The sequence below is a fragment of the Leptosomus discolor genome, chromosome Z, assembly GCF_034619465.1.
Source record: "Leptosomus discolor isolate bLepDis1 chromosome Z, bLepDis1.hap2, whole genome shotgun sequence".
NCBI classification, from domain to species: Eukaryota; Metazoa; Chordata; class Aves; order Leptosomiformes; family Leptosomidae; genus Leptosomus; species Leptosomus discolor.
The window spans coordinates 13,429,006-13,445,667 of NC_141419.1; positions in this window are offsets into that span (position 1 = coordinate 13,429,006).

Consider the following 16,662-nt stretch of genomic DNA (forward strand, 5'->3'; position numbering starts at 1 on the left):
ACATAAAAGTCAGACAATACATTAGACTGTGCATGCTTAGAAGCAGATAGATGGAATGGAGTCACAACTCCAAACGAATATTAATCCACTACTATGGCTAATTTTAAGAGCTTGAAAGTCAACAAACACATTTGTCTTAAGTACAGAAGGAACAGATGCATTTTTTAAGTGAAGTGATGAAATTATTGCAGGAAATAAAAAGATAATATTGTAACAAGTGTTAGGAAAATGAAACAGTGGCTTGTCAGGCATCTAAAGAGAAATGAATGCAGATAAATTATAATTAAATGTGAGCATTACGACAATTTTTTATTCTTCAAAGTGATGCATTACACCTTATTTATCTTCACTCATTTACTGTTCTTAATGGGCAAAATTGGCTTTTACTAGCTATTACTTTCTAACGTCATGAAGATGGAGTTTTTTCTTTGTGTGTCAAAGCACAGTGCACAAAAATTCTGTCCCTGACCTAAAGGTATTAGTGCCTGAATGGCTGATGAAACACAATAGGAAGCAATAAACATCAACTGAATTTCTTCTTTGGTTTCTCTTGAAGCCAGTGGTAACTACTGATTTTAGCAGAGCTGAAATTTGGTCTTAAAGCAGTTTTATACTGACATTGTTAGACTCACTATTTTCCTCTTGCTTTTCAGTCAATAAAAGAGAGATTGACCAAAGTAACTGGCTTTTTAAATTTTTTAAGGTAAATTTTAATAATTTTGTCCCATGAACAAGCAAGTTTTCAGACAGGTATCAAATGTTCATAACAGTAGCTTGATAAAAGGGGGTGAAAGGCATTCAATACTTGAAAAGAAAATATAGAAATATACATAAAAAATTAAAGAAAAAATATAGAGTGCACGTCAGCAGAACAATCAGGAAAGATGTCGGCAGAGAAGGACTGAGGCCTGAAGCCAGGCTCTGATCACCATTTGCAAGAGACAGAGGACAACAGACTGAGGACTTCAGATTGGAGCGCTGTGCTCTTATTGTATGAGATGGTGCTAAATGTTGTAGCCTTAAACACCTCGAGTTCCTTTGGAACAATAATATACTCAACAATCATTATAACATGAAAAATATCTACGGACTTCTTAGATATCATACGTTTCCACATCTAAATATGGTTCCTACCTTAACAGCCACTAAAGCACTCAAGAGCCTGTGTCTAAACTCTCTATGAGCAGTATGATGAAATCTCCCATCGATTGTTTAAAAGATGAAAATTATTAAGGAACATACTATGTTTCTAATGGATAATAAACTAATCCTAACTATGATTACCAGGAATTTTGTCAATAAATAATAGATGAGATAAGCCTTCAGCCTATTCAGTTGCAGAAGTTTAACACCCACATTTTTGAATGTTATAATTATTCTGTTGAATAAACATGTATCTCTGTTCCACTAAAAAGACAAGTATGTGAACACTCTGCATGACTAATTCTAGTGATACCTTTATATCCAATCAACTTTTACACAGCTCTAAAGGTCACATACATTCATGAGGTGAATATTAATTTTGAAGCCATCTAATTTTTTTAAAAACCTCCAGGTAAGGTTTGCAATGCTTCAATATCTACTGCTTAGCTGACAGCTGTTAAGTTAGTTGAACACACTTCACCAGTAACAAATCTATCATTACCTTGTTCACAACATGTTGCATTTTTGATAGGGCTTTCTAGCTCCATATTTTTAATGAACATTCATGTCCCTTTCTGATTCAAAGGAGTTTATTCTGCACAGCCTCCTTAAGACTCTTCCCAGCCTCACAAGCAGACCACTGCTTTAGGAGATTATTCACATATTAACAAGGGAGGCAAGATACAAGTCAGCTTTCTTTTCGGTTCTTGGTCTTATTAGTTCCTTCTTCCTCCACTTCCAGAACTGAGATTCTCCAAGGACACTGCCTCAAACACCACCTGAAATCCTTTACAAGCTTTGAGCTCCCCACAGATTGGCAATATTTTCATTAGGCATGCTCTTTGGTCTCTCTTCTCTGATCCTGGGTACTTCACACTCCTGTTAACCTGCACTGTGCTCACACACCCAACCTCTTGAATGAACTGCCAGAACTTGAAGAAAATGTGTTTTCATTCTTTGTCTGTAACTTCAACATTCCAGCATCCTGACATCAAAATAACAAATACTTTTTTGAAAATTGGATTTCACTTTTGGGGATTTTTGACCATTAAAATGAGCCAACACTATTTCTCAGCTTTGCTTGAACTTAAATTTACCCTGCTTGTAGCAGGGAATTACATCAGCTTCGTTCATTTTTGCAAGTTGCTCAAGGTCAGCAGCAACTCAGAAACAGATTTCAACTGAACAAAGTAGATGTACCTCCTTTCTAACAAAATTTCTCTTTTCAGAGCAATTTTTTTAACATTGTGAGTGAAAAGCCTGGTGAAAAACATAGACTTTGATTTAAAAAAATGCAGGCTTCATCACAAGTCAGACAATTGCTTGACCAAGTAATCAAGTTTTCTTTGTCATGCTGAAGTTTAGTTATAATAGCTATTATTACATTTTATTATTCATTTTGAGGGAATGCTCTGGATGCCCAGATGCCAGGTTAGTCCCATTGTGCCAGGTGCAGCACAGCATAGATCACAGAAAAATGGCTGAAAGTAATGTACAGGGTAGAGGTTTGTAAGGCTCCATCTCCCCAGGCTGTCTCACAGACACAGCACAGAGCTGACTACTGCAGGTGTGGATGGAGCATGTCTGCACACATATTCCCCAGAGCTTCAGATGTCAAGCTTAACCTTTAAGGAAATAAATCAGACAATTCCACAACCAGGGGAAATAAAGAGAGTGATGCAAACAGATATTACTGTGAACTACTTGCCCGGAATTTTGTATCACAGAAGTGTCAGGATTCATGCAAGAAAACCAGGTGCTGAAACCACAAATTTTCAGCAGTCTGGAGACCGAGACCTGTATTTCAGGATTTGTATCAACAACATTGCCACAGAATAGGCAGCATCCATGGATGCTCTGCTGCAGTACTGACCTGGGATCTCTGGTATCTGCTTCCCTGGTGCTCATAGAATCATAAACTCATAGAACCATACAACAGTTTGGGTTAGAAGGGACCTTTAAATCTCATCCAGTGCAAACCCCCTGCCATAAGCAGAGACATCTTTAGCTACATCAGTTTACTCAGAGCCCTGTCTAGCCTGACCTTGAATGTTTCCAGGGATGGGGCAAATAGCTCCAGCCACATCCTGTGGGATTCGTGCTGTACATTTGTCTGTGTTGCATATCTTTTGCAGTTTCTGAAGAAAAACCAGGCATATTAACAAAGCAAAAGGTGCCTCTCCTTCCTTCTCTCCCCCCCCCCCTCCATTTATTTAATGGGGGGAAAACAAACAAACAACACCCCAAACCTGTTCATAACTTCTGCTGCCGCTTCTGAACCACTTTTAGTTCCCAAGACTTCAGAAGAAAAACCTACATTGCATTCCCAGTGTTCCCAGGCACCAAGCGACCACTGTAGCTGATTACGGGTATCATACTTATGTAAAGTTGTAATAACTCAGGAGGAAAACAAGCCTCATTTATTTTTTAAAATCTGAAGTGAACTCCCCTTTATTGCAGAGACAATGAAAATGCACATTTTATAGTTGAGTTTATTAGAATGATTTTGTGAACCCTGAAACAATCTGGTTTAGATATGCAAATTTTTCCCACAAGGGTGTGTTGCTTTTTTTAAGAGCTCCTGTATTTAAATATATTACGCACATTTTATGAAAATCTAAAAAGAACATATTATTATGGAATCCTCTCTGAGGCTTTTGAGAGATGTAGAGCTATTTGTTCTAGTAGCCCTGCATGTACTTTTAGAAGAACCACATGTCATTGCTTCATATGCATTTTCAAACACATTTTTTTACTTTACACATGGCTAAAACTTGTCTTTTGTTTTTCACTTCTCAATAGTTTCTCATGCCATCACAAGTCAAAAAGCTAGATTCTGTTTTTTGTTTCTCATCAAGGTACCAGGAGCTTTGTTCTTAGAAATACTAAATTAAATCGTAACATTCCAAAGTAATTATTTTATATGCACACATGTAAAGAGGAAGACAGGCAAAAATATCAGGAGGCCTGTATGAATGAACAAGGAGTTCCTGGACAAACTCAGACAGAAAAAGTAAGCTAGAGAGGGTGGAACCAAGGACAGGTGTCCTAGGAGGAATATAGAGAAATTTTCTGAGCAGCTGGGGATCAGGTTAGGAAAGCCAAAGCCCTGATAGAATTAAATCTGGCCAAGGACATCAAGGGCAGCAAGAAAAACTTCTATAGGTACATCAGCGATAAAAGGAAGACTAGCAAAAATGTGGTCCCTCTCTGGAAGGCAATAGAAAACCTGGTTACCTGGAATATGGAGAAGGTTGAGGTACTCAACAGCTTTTTTGTGTTACTTTTTACCTGTAAGTTGTCCAGCCACAGTGCCCAAGTCTTGGAAAGCAAAGGCTGGGACTAGCAGAATCAAGAACCACCCACTGTGGTTGGATGGGGAATTGAGCAACCTGGTCTAGTGGAAGGTGCCCCTACCCACGGCAGGGGGACTGGAACTGGATGATCTTTAAGGTCCCTTCCGACTCAAACCATTCTATGATTCTGTGATTCCTATCTATTAGATTAACTGTACTATTCTGATCAATATACTGTCACATTTCTTCAGCTGGCAACAGTTATCGTGTAAGAAACTCTACAAACATATCAGAAAAGTTTTTACTTCAGCTTTAAAATGATTACCGTCTTTTTTTTTAATGTATTTATGCTATTAAAAATAAAGGAATGGATTTTATTGCAGCTTTATAAGATAAAGAATCTCTACGTTTTTAAGTGCATATTTGTGTTTCACTTTTTCTTGAGGAGAACATAGGTGAGTATCTTTCTAGCTGCAGAATCATCCAGAAGATTTTAAGAGCCAAAACCACTGCAGAAATCCTTTTAAATACTTTTTTTTTTTTTTTTTTTTTTTTTTTTTGGTGTGGGTGTGCATTCCTTCAGACATACCCTGCAGAGACATCTTCTTCTCTTGAATTTTAGAGGGGAAATTGTACCTTACTTTCATGGTTGTCTGGGCACAACCAGACTCACAAAAGGTAGCAGAAGCCTTTCTTTTGGCTTCACTTCAGGCTGGTGTAATCACAAAGAATCAGCTATGAAGATGAAAAACTGTCATGTAGAGGCTGCACAGTGTATAAATTTAGAGCTATCTAATCAGTGACAAAAAATAGGTTACCTCAGCCTAAAGCATCTGGTGCTTAGCTCTTCCTTTCTCTTACATTCAGATTATCCTGGATATATAAATGCTTGGAAAAGGATAATATTTACAGTTTTCTGTAGCTTTGCAACTGTGACATACTTTTTAATTAAACAGTAACAACTGTAGCCCATGGCATTTTCTGAGATTAATGAGTGGCTGGAAAACTTTGTGGCCTAAAGCAAATTAGCCCATCATTAATTAATCACAAAAAACTTGCTCTGGGCTTTGGTTATAATCTTTTTGGACTCAGAATCAAATGAAAAGGATTAGTTTTCTTTTTCTGTAGTGATGTCTCTTTTACCCAAATTACTGGGAGCTTGAATTAACTCTAACATTCAGTGTTGATGTAATGCACTATGAACTTCATTGACTTTACACATGGTGCACATTTTTCAGAAAACAGAACACCTTTGAATCCTTTCCCTGCTATAGAAGGTGTATCTCAATGAGGCAGATGTTCTTCTGGAATCTAGAGCAAATCAGGGGAATTTTCTACGTTTTCTCTACCTCTATGCTTTCATCAAGGTTTTTTCCCAAGATTTTCTATGCCTCTGTATATTTCAAAAACATTCCAGAAATTTTTTACTTTATTGAACTATTTTAAGTCTTTCTAAATAAAACCATATTGATTTGCCCTTACCTCCCAAATTTATGATAGTTTTGGGAAAAGTCTAAAACAGTACATCTGGAAACATTAGAAGCACAAAATCACAGTATTGTTCCAACACAAACTTTTTGCATTTGTGTTCTTGTCTCAGCCTTATGCTGTGAGATAAGAAACAAAAACATTGAAGTATCACAGAAGTGTATGTGAAACCTGTCTTGGTTGTCTAGGTGTAAAGCAGCCCAGACATAGAACATCATAAAATCATGGAACAGCCCAGGTTGGAAGGGCCCTTGAAAGATCACTTGGTCCAGCCTTTCACAGGAACGAGAACATAGATGAGATTTTTCTAGCACCCTGTCTGATCTCATTTGGAAAACTTCCACTGATGACTCTAAAACGTCTCTGGGGAGGTTGTTCCAGTGCATGATTGTTCTCACTATGAAAACAATTCTGTCTTGTTTGAGATGAAACCTCTCCTGCTGTAAACTGTACCTGTTGCCCATTGTCCTTTCCACGTGGCTTCTTGTGAAGAGGGAGGCTCCATTCTTTTTGTAGATGTCCTTTAAGTACTGGAATACTGTGATGAGGCCCCCTTGAGCCTTCTCCAGGGAGAAGAGACCTGACTACTCAGTCTTTCCTCATTGGGTGAGTTGTCCAGCCCCTTGATAATCTCATGGCTTTCCTTTAGACCCTCTCCAGTCTGTCCGCACCTTTCTTGAGTTGCAGGACTCACAACTGGACACAGTACTCCAGGCGCAGCCTGACACCTGGGTGGAGTGGGATGATCACGTCTCTACCCCTTCTGGCAGTGCCCCTGTGAATGCAGCCGAGGATTCGATCTGCCGTTGTTGATGTAGTGGCACACTGCTGACTCTGCTGGTTTATCTCATTGTTCACCAGGACTCCTCAGGTCCCTCTCAGCAAGGCTGCTCCCCAGACACACAGATCCCAGACTGTACTGGGCTTTCTGGTTTTGTCATCCCAGGGGCAGGATCTTGCATTTTGTTAAACTTCATACTGTTCCTGCTAGGCCACTCTTCCAGCCTGCCTGGGTCTTTCTGTAAGATAGCTCTCCCTTCTGATGTGTCCACATCACCACTCAGTTTAGTGTCATCAGTGTAATCTGTCAAATCTTTCCACTGAGCAATGTGGAACTCTGTTGCACTACAGATGGCAGCCAGGATCCTTACATATCCTCATTTCAAAAGCTAGAGAGAAGTTACCATTGTAGTGGTTTGACACTGGCTGGATGCCAGGTGCCCACCAAAGCCACTCTATCACTTCCTTTCCTCAACTGGACATGGGAGAGAAAAAGATAACAGTAGGATTATGGGTAGAGATAAGGACAGGGAGATCACTCAACATTTACCGTCAAGGGCAAAAAAGACTCAACTTGGGTTGAGAAAGAAAACCAAATCTTAAAACAACTGCCTTCCACCCCTCCCTTCTTTCCTGGCCTTAACTTTGTTCCAAATTTCTCTCCTTCCTCCCCTCGAGAGGTGCAGGGGCACAGGGAATGGGGGTTGGGGTCAGTTCATTACACTGTTGTTTCTGCCGCTCCTTCCTCCTCAGGGGGAGGACTCCTCACACGCTTCCCCTGCTCCAATGTGGTGTCCTTCTCACAAGTGACAGTCCTCCATGACTTCTCCAGTGTGAGTCCTTCCCACGGGCTACAGTTCTTCACGACCTGCTCCAGCATGGATCTCCTTCACGGGGTGCAGAACTTCAGGAATCAACTGCTCCAGCGCTGGTCCCCACATGGGGTCACTAGCAGCAAACCTGCTCCAGCGTGGGCTTCTCTCTCTCCACAGGTCCAAAGGTCTTGCCATGAACCTGCTCTGGTGCAGGCTTCCTGCAGGTTCATGGCTTTCTTCAGGCATCCACCTACTCCGATATGGGGTCCTCCAGGGTCTGCACATGGATATCTGCTTCACTGGTAACCTCCATGGGCTGCAGGGGCACAGCCTGCCTCACCATGTTCTTCATCACAGGTTGCACGGCAGTCGCTGCTCCGGCACATGGAGCATCTCCTGCCCCTCCTTCTTCACTGACCTTGTGTCTGCAGAAAGGTTTCTCTCACATATTCTCATTCCTCTCTCTCTCTGCAATTGCTCTGCACAGTAACTTTTCACTTTCTTAAACACATTATCCCAGAGGTGCAAACACTGTCAGCAGCGGGTCCGTCTTAGAGCTGGCTGTCGTTGGCTGTATCACACAGGGGAAACTTTTAACAGCTTCTCACAGAAGCCACCCCTGTAACCTGCCTGCTACCAAAACCTTGCCACACAACCATACTTGTTTTTCGTCATGAAGTTAGTGATGGATATGAATGGAATGACTAAATTTAGAAAAAAAAATATTATGTTTGTTACCAAAAGAGTGGTAATGAGGTCAGTGATATTTCAGAAACCAATACACTAAAAGGTTCGGAGACACAGCTTGTGAGATGAAGAGAAATCTTTTGTCTCTATATCTTTTCAGCCTATAGTTTCTCTGGTAATACTGTAAGCAAAACTGCTAGCTTGTGATTTTTTTTTTCTTCTGGTGATGATGATATCTCTGTATTAGGAACTTGACTCAATGCACAATTAAATATCCTGCAGTAAAACTTTTTGGTTACTCATGGCCCATCTTCATCCTAGTGGGGTAGTCTCAAAAGGCCTGAAGACAACAGACATACACATGAATGATCTAGTTGGGCAAAAGAAAGGTGCTGATGTGACTTCAAAAGGCAATTTGACCAAGATTGATATTTTGTGAGCTCAGCTGATTTTGAAGATAGTCAATACAAATCTGCAATCAAAAGAAAATCAGTCTTCAAGAGAGTTATCTGTAACTTTTTCAACAAGCATTTAGCACTATGCAAATGCTCTACCAGAATATGAACATCCTTATGACCTTTATAAAAACCCAATAAAATGAGCTCATACCATAATATTAAAATGTGTAAATGGCTAAGGACAAATGCAGAGAAGTAAGAAACCTGACATGCTCATGGAAAAGCAGTAAACGAACTCACAAAGAAAACAGTATACTGAGATCAGTCAGATACCAAAGCAAGTTAGGCAAGTTTTCCCATTTGTAATTTGCTCGATGACTCTTCATTTCCTATATTCAATGGATCGCATTGTCCCCAGGAGGTGCGTGCATGGCTGGAAAGGAAGGCAGAATATGAACCACTGTTGCTAAAATAGAAACTTGTCTTATTCCAGAAAACCCTTAGGCCGAGTACTGAAGTGGAGTCCAGGGAAAAAGAAAATCTGATAGCACTGTTTATCTATACACCAATCAACTCTTCATGCCCGCAGTAACTGGCAGCAACTTCATAATGCTTTGTATATGATAACTACTAGAGTTAAGGGCAAGAAAGTTAATATTTTTCATAATGAAAGTAGACTTTTTATTCAGCCTGCAGACAAACAATTGATTTGCTTCAGTTCTGAAAATACTCATCATCGTTTTCTCTTTATCTTCAGAACCTGTGAGTAGGCTTAATGAAGCTGTATGATTACTCACAATGCATAAAGCAAAATATATTCTCAAGTCTTTGAAGTATGGACCCTGAATTTGTTGATTTCTCAACAGCATGACACACATGATAAAAATTGTAAGGCGGCCTCTGTACCTGAAATAATTAAGCAGACTAGGACTCTTCAGTTTAAAAAATAAATGACTAAGATCCAGTAGAAGTCGTGAAAACATGAGTGGCATGGAGAAGGTGTCAGTTGTTCACTCTTTCTTCTAATAGAAGAACTAAAGGGCATCAGAGCTATCAGGAGGCAGGTTCAAACACGTAATATGTATGTGTATATATATACATGTATATTGAGCTAGAGGACAGGGATGGAGACAAGAAGGATTCCCTCATAATCCAGAAAGTAGTAGTTAATGACCTGCTATACAAATTAGACACTCACAGGTCTATGGGCTTGGATGGGATCCACTCAAGAATACTGAAGGAGCTAGTGAAGGACCTTGCCAAGCCACTCGCTACCATTTATCAGCAATTCAGGTTAATGGGAGAGGTCCCAGAAGACTGGAGGCTTGCCAATGTGATGCCCATCTACAAGAAGGGCTGGAAGGGGAATCCAGGGAACTACAGGCCTGTCAGCCTGACCTTGGCACTGGGCAAGATTATGGAGCAGTTCATCTTTGGTACGCTCACATGGCAAACGCAGGACGTTCAGGAAATCAGGCCCAGCCAGCATGGGTTCATGAAAGGCAGGTCCTGTTTGACCAACCTGATCTCCTTATATGATTAAGTGACCCACCTAGTGGATGAGGGAAAAGCTGTGGATGTCATCTACCTGGACTTCAGCAAGGCATTTGACACAGTCTCCCACAGCATCCTATTGGACAAGATGGTGGCTCATGGCTTAGACAGGTGCACTCTTTGCTGGGTTAAAAACTGGCTGATGGCTGAGCCCAGAGAGTTGTGGTAAATGTAGTTAAATCCAGTTGGTGACCAGTCACAAACAGTGTCCCCCAGGGCTCAGTTTTGGGGCTGGTCTTTTTTAATATCTTTATCAATGACCTGGATGAGGGGATTGAGTGCACCCTCAGCAAGTTTGCAGATGATACGAAATTAGGCAGGAGTGTCGATCTGCTTGAGGGTAGAGAGGCTCTGCAGAAGGATCTGGACAGGCTTGATCGATAGGCTGAGGTCAATTGTATGAAATTTAACAAGGCCAAGTGCTAGGTCCTGCACTTGGGTTACAATAACCCCACACAGCGCTACAGGCTTGGGGAAGAGTTGCTGGAAAGCTGCCCAGTGGAAAAGGAACTGGAGGTGCTGGTCAACAACCAGCTGAACATGAGCCAGCAGTGTGCCCAGGTGGCCAAGAAGGCCAACAGCATCCTAGTCTGTATCCAAAACAGTGGCCAGCCAGAGCAGGGAAATGATTGTGCCCCTGTACTCGGCACTGGTGAGGCCACACCTTGAGTACTGTGTGCAGTTTTGGGTGCCACAGTATAAGGCAGACGCTGAGATGATGGAGCATGTCCGGAGAAGGGCAACAAAACTGGTGAGAGGTCTGGAAAACATGTCTTATGAGGAGCAGCTGAGGGAACTGGGGTTGTTTAGCTTAGAGAAGAGGAGGCTGAGAGGAGACCTTATCACTCTCTACAGCTACCTAAAAGCTTGGCAGTGTTAGGATAATGTTTGGACTTGATGATCTTAGAGGTCTTTTCCAACCAAAATGATTCTATGATTTTATAGTTAATTAGCAATACTTGTTGCAGAATGGTATAAGTGGTAGTGGCCTGTTTTTGTTCAAGGTAACAGACAAATTCATAGAGAAAAAGTCCTTGAAATATTGTTAAATACATGAAAAGCACCTCAGTCTCAGGAAGACCCTGGGATATAAATTGTGAGAGATAAGACAGTTTTGGCAAAAAAGCACTGTGGTACATTAGATCTGTCTTTATACTCACCTCTAGTCATTTGCTCATGGTCATTTGAAAGCAAGGCACTGGATTAGACAGACCTGTGGCATGACTCATATGTCATTATTGTGTTTTTATTCTCCCAGTTGTATCTTCGCTGCTTGTTGCTGCTGTGTGATTAGTTGTTGAAGTCTATTGTTTCTGTGATCACATGGTTATTTCCATACATCACCTGAATAACTGAAACTTTATATATGGGAGAATGTGCTTTTATAAATACTCACAAATGCCAGCATCCATCATGCCATAGACATGAGTAGATATTGCTGGCTGTATGAAAAGCATGATTCTCTTTATATTTGTGCAAACAGAAACTTTTTTGTTTGTATGTGCTTAAATAGAGCAAGGTTCAGTGAAGACTGAAGTAAAAAAGTCATTCAGAATTTGTATACCACAAGTACTATCACAGTGGAATTGCTCCCTTTGGTAATCCCTTTTTTTCCTTAATTTAAGATTCAGATCTATTCTCTTCACCCAGTGTAAAACAAAATGGCAATTCAGGATGTTCTATAATCACCTTTAAAATCAGCTGATACTTGGATTTTGAAAGCACTTACTGCTTTTCTCTACAAGAAGTGTTCAAAAATCACACTGTATAATACATGAACCTTGGGCTTCATTTATCAAAATTATTATCAAGAAATTGTATTATTTTCCTAAGAACAAGTGAGTCCAACCTCTACCACTGTATACCACAGAGATTCCACTTCCTTCCATCAAGTATCTAAATCTTGATAGTCCATTTATCAAACTCTCAAGTGATACCTTTACATTTTCTCCCACGTCTCTGAAGTTTTATGGTTTTGCATACAGTTACTCAAGGATATTCTTAAGCTTCTTCTTACAATGCACCTCTGTGCCTACAAAACCTTTGGAAGTTAGCAGGTACACTGTGACGGATGCATAAGCAGTCAAGATCTATGATTCCTTAATAGCCTAATTACCCTCTCCTGTTTTGTATCCAACAGCTTTTAGGGTTTTTTGGCAAGGGGTTTGATTCTTTTCCCTGTGAAATAGGGGTCTTTATTATAAGTGTATTAGGACTGGAATTAGAAGTTAGTACATTTTTTTTTTCATTCCAGCACATGGTATCTCAGGACAGGGAAATGTTGTATTATGTTCCTCAACACTGGAACAATCCACATGTAGGGGTTGCCCTGTACTCTGGACCAGGAAAGCAATTCATCATGAATCCACATAAAGAATCATGGGAACCCTGTATTTAATTTACTGAATGCTGGTTAAACTTAACCTATCTGTAGCAAAATACTTGTGATTCAATAGAATTATTTTTTGAAGAAAAACATCTAACTTCTTTCTTCCCAGAAGCATGCCTGCTAAAATGTATTGAAAAAAGCGTTCTTAGGACATCGACTTTTAAAATGCACCTGAATGCCCTGTGGGAACTTGAAACGGTAACTGTCTAAGGGTCTTTCATTACCAAGATGGGATAAAGAGGAAATAACAGCAGCATGGATTTTCTTCTGAAAAACATGTAATTCATTATTTATGGAACAATACTTTCTGATTGCCGTTCTTCTGGAACCTAAATATACAATAGCATTATTCATCATTTCCCCCAAAAGATTTGTATCGACTCTGTTACAGGGAGTTTGGCTGCTTACCTCTGACATTACCTAGAAAAAAATTTTAGGCTTACCATGCAGCATGGTTTAAAACAAGTTGCTTCCAATGGAGAGATCAGAAAGGTCTAATTGTTTTTCTTCTTCTGCACTGTTAACTTTCTGTCAAATGGCAATTTGTAATATCTTAATTTGTGAAATATGTTATTACTCTTTTGGATGTTTGTTGATTTTAACAACAGAGAGATATATACAGTAAGACAGCTTTGTGACCCGAAAGACACAGTAAACTGTGTGCAAATAAGAATATATATATTTTATTTCAATTATGGATTTTTTCTATGAGTGCAAAATATTTGGTGATCAGCTGTACCTATGATTACATTAGCAGCCTAATTTCCCAAAGTTATTTAATGCCCAGAATGTCCCACTGATTTATGTCACAAGAATATAGATTAAATACATCGATTCTTGTGACATAAAAATAGATTTAAGTACCTCATCTTTGACAGCCAGGGTCAGATGTTTAACTGGTCTCAGATCATGACTTCATTGTTGCTATGACAATATACCTCATTAGAAAATCTGTTGCTTCTTTTGGTAACCTTGTGCAAAATACACAGCATATGCTTTACAAAATTATATCCATCATATTTTATGAAAAAACACCACCTTTTAATTTTTGGATTATTTTTAATGCATTTTAATATGTTGTTTAAATAGATCGATGACAATAAAGTTAACTAATATCAATATTACTAAGAAATAGTTTATTGATGGTAAGTGTATTGGTTTGGTCCAGCTACTGCAATGCTAGTATAATTATATGAATAAAGCATGCATCAAATATTGTTTTAAAAACTATAGAGAATATTTAAAGCTGGCACTGGGAAGTACCAAATGTTATTGTAATGAATAAAGTGTACTGTACTACTTATAGGATATATATACCTAATCTGTATAATATCTATGACTGCAGAGGGGAAGGAGGAAAAAGTACTTAGCTATTCTAAATGAGTTCAACTTTTCAATTATTCTAAAATTATTCTATGCAGGGTCTAATTTTCTTCACTTACAACCTCGTTACAGTGCTTTGTAAAGATTTAGAAATTATTAGCAAAGTATGTGGGTAAAAGCATGTCTAAGATAAGTATGTAGGTGCTGTTAGCAACCGGTATTCAATTATAAAATTAATGTAGATAGTACTCATTTTTTCATTTGTTGTGTGCAAGTAGCAAAATGTCCACAGATCTAAGCTGACAGCTGCTGCAGAACAGTATAGTTTATTGTTTCTCTGCATTTATATGCTTTTAAGGTATTGCACCTTTCTGGAAAAAAGATTGTAATTCTTTTCAGAGGGCTAATGTATGATGCATGTTTTTGGGCCAAATTTTGCTTTTACATGAGAAAACCTAAATGACTGGTGGAATGGCAAGTGGACCCTTGAAGAGCGGTCATAAATATAGAAAATGTCTGAAAGAATAATTGTGAAAACACTCTAGCAAAACTGTAAGCTTCATTTCATACCATGCTGAACATAGTTTCAGATACTGTGGATCTTACCAGCACTTTACTGATTGCTAATAATGACATAATAAATACTGTGGTTCTGATTTCCCACAGTGTTCTTCCAGTTTCTTGGTATCAAATTTATCCTTGTTTGCTCAGTCAATGGCATAACATAAAAATAAACTGGATCAGTTTAGTGATAAATTATAACATATAAGACACCTGAAGTTATTATAAGACACCTGAAAAATTTCCATGTAAGGGAATGGTACTGTGTGTCCTTGCTTCTTCTATCAAGTGAAAATACATGTGCTTTCAATATACATGATGCAGATGACACTGATAAATTATTCTGATCAATCAGTGACAATTTCTGATCTGTTGGTGGTTTTTGTGTAATTTGATTACAAATACCTGAGATCTTAAAAAAGCAGTGAATCAAAATTCATTATTGTATATGACAGCCAGATACTTTCCTACAATAATTGGTTTCTTTTATTTTTTTACTTATAGTAATGCTATTTTCTCAATGAAATTGGCAGTAGTTCATTGAATATAGTGTTAAATATTGTATTTCATGCCCTGTTTAGCCTTCAGGGTTGTAGTTTTTTGGCATTATTCAGAATTATTTAGTAAACAGCTGTAAATAAAATTACTTACCCTGCAGTGTCTGTGTTTGTGACAACTTTCTCCCTTGTGTCTCATATATGTGAGCATTTATCTGAAACAGAGCAACTCTTTTCTACCAAGGTGGCCATAACTGTTGCCATAGCTATTCCTCAGCTGTTGTTTCTTGGGCATCGGGCACAAGCTTAGCAGGAGATGCTGGGCCCATGCAATGGGGCCTATTTGACCGATATTAGTTCAGGTAGAAAGTTTACTTTGGAATGTAATGGTTAGGACTTGCAAGATTCAAAGAGGAGATGGTTTTACTTCAGAACCTTGAAAAACAATTATTTCTCCACCTTGGTAGTCCTTCCCATAATACGCTGCACTCATGTTGCTCTCATCTTTTTGCTTGCTGTGCTACAGGTATTTCCAATTTCCTCCTTTCTGTAGAAGAAATAGTTGCCCTGTCTATTCTGTCCAAGAGTCTTTTTGTTGGTTACTTCTAAGGAAATGTTAATTAAGACCAAGGCTGGACCCAGCTGAAAGCCTAAAAATTGGTAATAATGTATACGTGCCATATTTAAATTCCGTGCTATACTTATGAAACAAACTATTTCAACATCTAAGTCTTCTATGTAATGCTTACTTTGATACATGAACAGTTTAAATTTGTATTACTCTCTCAGATGTTAAGTTATACAGAAAAATAACAAAGTAGATTTCAGGATATGTCTCTGCATTCTTTAATGAGGCTAATGACTTTCTTCAGCTCCATATCTATGGTTTTGAAATGAATTTTTTTATGAGCTTTATAGACAAAGAATCATAAAGAATCTGGTAGAAGCTGCTGTTCCTTGAAAACCATTTATACTTCCAATTGAAATGGAGATTCAAGCTCTAAACCATTTGTCTTAACTTGAGTGTACAGTTTTTACAAATGAAGCTTTGTAGAATTAATGTATTTAAAATATGAGTTTCTTCTAGCAAGTGGAAACGAAGGAATGAATCTATGTGTGATATTGTGAGACGACTAAATGCTTGGAAAATGAAAACATTTTCTGACTAGAATATGAATGAAAAATATATTTCAAATGATATGGTGAAATTTATCAGGTACTTGCATCACATTTGCTTGACAGACTCTGACCCTGAGTTTAAACTAGGAAGGTCTTTTGCTGAAGGAAGTTGGAAATAACACCCAAATAATTCTGAAACATGTATTATGAGCATTGTGAAATGCCCATGTTGTCGCAGAAATGATTAAAGCGATTTACATTTATATAGCTTCTACACTGAGAAAGTGCCTCCAGAGCTTTATAAACTGAATGCAGTCAGTGAAACCAAAATAAGAAGTGTTTTGCTCCAAAACATTTTATTTTAACATCACACGGCAACGTTATGTGATATTTTGGACAGAATTTGGTGATCACTTCTTCAAAACTTGATGGAGAAGTGACTTGACGAGGAGAATTAAGCTAAAACACACACTTGTAAGAAACAGTGTCATGGAATACTTAAAAGTTCGAGAAATAGACAGTATACATAATTGTAAAGACTAAACTACACACACCTGGGGAAATTAGTTCAGGACAGATACCTGTAAAGTAGGGCTACTTTCCTAATGAAGA